Here is a 3719-nt window from a genome sequence, read left to right on the forward strand (position 1 = left end):
GCCCCGGCTTCCCTCCGTACCCCGGCCTCCCCTCAAGTACACAGACTTGACTGTATCTGTCCATGTGCCAAAAACACACTCAGCAGAATACAAAGATAAATAAAAAGTGAACCTGCCCTCGGTGAGCTGAAAATCTATTAACCGCCGTTGACAAAATAAGAGGGATTTAATTTATGCTGTCGCATAATATCAGACATAAAGACAAATTTCTCCACATAATAGGTTGTTAAAGTGTCAAAGACTAAGCAAGGTCTTCAACCAATAATCCAAATTTCCATCTATCACAGCCTGTTCTTCTTAAAGTTCCTCTCCATCCTCCTTCAATCGGAAGCATTCACGTTTCACCTTCTACTAAAATCTCAAGAACGCTGTTTATTTTAGAATAAATGACGATTCTGATGGATGACATTGATGAGTTACATAACTTTCATAGTATTTCAGATCTTAACACGAAACCAGAGTGTTTCACGTCATTCTACCTCCACAACCACTTGGAAATACAGAACTTACCACACTACAGACAAGATCGTTGAAATGGGAATACCAAAAGAAATGTTAACATCAGTAATATTTAACGGTTTCCTACAATAGTAATGATATTCCTTTTCTCAAATGCTAACATGCAGAAATGTACTTCAGAATAAGATTCAGAAAAATAAAACATTATCATAGCATCAGAGCCTTGTCAAAACTGTCATTACTTTTTTTAAAGACGTAAATAGCAGCAAAACTTAGCAACTTTACATATTTTTAATGTAAGCTACTCTACTTGACATGTTAAGAAGTCTGCTCCTACATCAGTGGGAAAGCCGGGGAAGTCTGAACCAGCTCTGCTGTGCCCTGAACAGTACTGCACTGATGTAAATTTCCAAATTTTACTAATTGGACTATGGTTACATAAATGGTGATGTCAGGGGCCGATGATTAAGGGGTATGTGGGAACTCTTTGTACTATTTTTACAACTTGTCTAAGCCAACAATTGATCCAAAATAAGAACTTTAAAACAATCCTCAACTCTTTTAACAAATCTTTGCAGTAGCTGGCTGAACAGTTCAAATGTTACATAATATCAAAGGATGACCACGTCAAACATCCAAAGCTTTGAATATCTGCAAATCACAGCCCACACTGTGTTTCACAATGAGAGATGATTAACCTTTGGTATGATTCTTTACAAAGGACCAGTTTTAAAACAGGGGTCCATGAAGGAAAAATGAAAACCTAAGTGCTACATTGGAATGGGGGAGGAAAAACACTGTATTTCATTAGTTCAAAAATTCCAAGGCTCAGTTCACCGAAGGAAAGAACTAAAAAACACATCATCATTTTTTCTTATGATCATGGTGCTTTGTCTGAGAGATGTGAAACGCTTAAGAGAAAATGAGACCCCAGAAGAGGCGAAAATCCCCAAGTCACCTGCAGATAATTTCGCCAAAGTAATAACAACAATATGCATCTCTGAAGCCCTACTGTGTGCTGGACACGGATGCATGTAACACTGCAGAAATAAGAAAAGAATAACAAGATCTAACACGAAAAGAGTTCACGAGCATTTAGAGATGTAGCCTCCTCCCAATTAAGGATTGTCTAAAAGAGGTCAACTAGGACTTAGCAGCGGAATATTTTTGCCATTTCTCCTCCATGATCATGAGTCCAAATAGTTCAATATATGAAGATAATGAGGTTCCACTTTGATATCCCTTTATTTGTTCTGGAGACGGTAGCAAAGAGTCAGATTTTGTAAAGCATCCATTTTCCATTAGTTTTAGTCTTTTCTGCGAACACCTTCCTGTCCTCAGACTGGGGTGAAATCACAGCTTTATGCCACCTTCCCGCCTGCACTGCCGCGTCCTTAGTCTGACAGACACTTCCCCGTAGAAGGAGAAACTTCTCAGACTTCTCCCCCCTCCATCTTCCCCTAGAGTAAGGCGAATAAACCAAGGGCACAAATATTTTACTTTCCATCTCAGAGATTACTGTCTATAACGGCGGTATGCGTATTTCACCTGAAGTCAAGAACCTGAAATGTGTCATCAAACGATTCTCTCCTGCTATTCACTGAAGACCAAAATCTCAATTCTGCTTTTTCTTTTTAGAGACAGAGTCTCACCTGGGAAGAGTGTCATAGTGTAATAGCTCACAGCAACCTCTAACTCTTAGTCTCAAGCAATCCTCTTAGCCTTCCGAGTAGCTGGGACTACAGGTGCTCGCCATAACGCTCAGCTAGTTTTTGTTTGTTTGTTTTTAGTACAGACATGGTCTCCCTTTGCTCAGGCTGGTCTCAAACACCTGAGCACCTGCAATCCACCTACCTTGGCCTCCCAGAGTTCTAGGATTACAGATGTGAGCCAGTAATCCTCAGTTCTGCTGTTAACAACCCTAACATTGAAATAATCTCTCTCTCTCACACACACACACACACATGGGGTAGAGGGGAGAGGGAACATGGGCCATCTCAAAAACAAAAAAAAATTTTTTTAATCTCCCACACTTCCAACTGAAATGATTTATTTGCTATCACAAACCCTAGAGATCGCCTACTTAATAAGCTAAAATAAACCCACAGTGTTTTCCGTTTAAAAAGTAGTCATTAATCTCAGCCAATTGGATAACTACAGATTTGGAGGCATCCCTCATAATCTCGAGAAGGGAGGGCTGGGCTGATGTCTGATGCGAAGCAGGATAACTGTAATTGGCTTTAGAAATGTTAATATTTATGCTAATATTTGAACTGAAAAGGAACAATAGACAGCGACATCTAAACTTGGCAAAAGTGACTCACATGTAACCCAAGATGAGTCACAATAAATTCTAGATGACAATTCACGGGGAGGCAGGGACTGGGGGGCTGGGATCACTCTGAGACCTGCTACAGAGAAAAAGAGAACTTGAGCGCTTCCAGCAAAAGTATTCAGGGACCAAGAAGGCAGAGACAGTGATGGTAAAGATATTAAGGGAGTCACGGGGGAAATAGTTACTGAATTTTCACTCTGACCATGAGCCAAGAAAGAAAACAGAGATGGAACCCAAACCAGAGAACTGGATGAGCCGGGCTTGAGCCACAGAAAGGGGACCAGTCTGGCTGTTGACTCAGGACTCAGAAGAAAGAACCCGGGCTCCATGAGAATGAAGCCCAGCTGGGGATCGAAGCTGGCTGTCACCAAAAGGCAGAAAGAACAGCAACAGAGACACCCGTTCAACTGACGCCCGTTACAGTATATTAATCTCTATTCTGCTGAAGCAAATTGCAAAGTGTATTTGTAACTGCCCGTACAGATCTTGATCATGGTACTGGCACTGACTTCCGCGCATCTTCCAGAAGGAACCACATCCCTAGCTAGTTAAATGACGTCATGTTGATACCCCAGGACAGCACTGAGGTTGAGGAGGCTGAGGCGGAAAGGATGGCATCCTGCCAGAACAGAGATGGGCGGAGGATGGTGAAAAAGGGAGGCATATTGGCACGTCAGCTACATCCAACTGAGCATGTCTCTAAAATGTTCAGCCTAGCAGCCCTTTAGCTGCAGGGCATCAACTCCAGGAAGGCAGGTTTGGTGGGAGTCATGGAGCCCCCGGTACCAGGCAGGAAGCAGCGAATGTAACCACATAAAACTAAGGGAGGGAGGCTGCCCCCACTCCCTGGCCTCACTGGACTGGCCTTCCACTGTCCAGGCAGTTACACCAAAGCACCAGTGTGCAAATTACTAACTTCCAGGGT

Source organism: Otolemur garnettii, unplaced genomic scaffold, assembly GCF_000181295.1.
Source record: "Otolemur garnettii isolate 467f Iridium unplaced genomic scaffold, OtoGar3 scaffold00130, whole genome shotgun sequence".
Taxonomy (NCBI): Eukaryota; Metazoa; Chordata; class Mammalia; order Primates; family Galagidae; genus Otolemur; species Otolemur garnettii.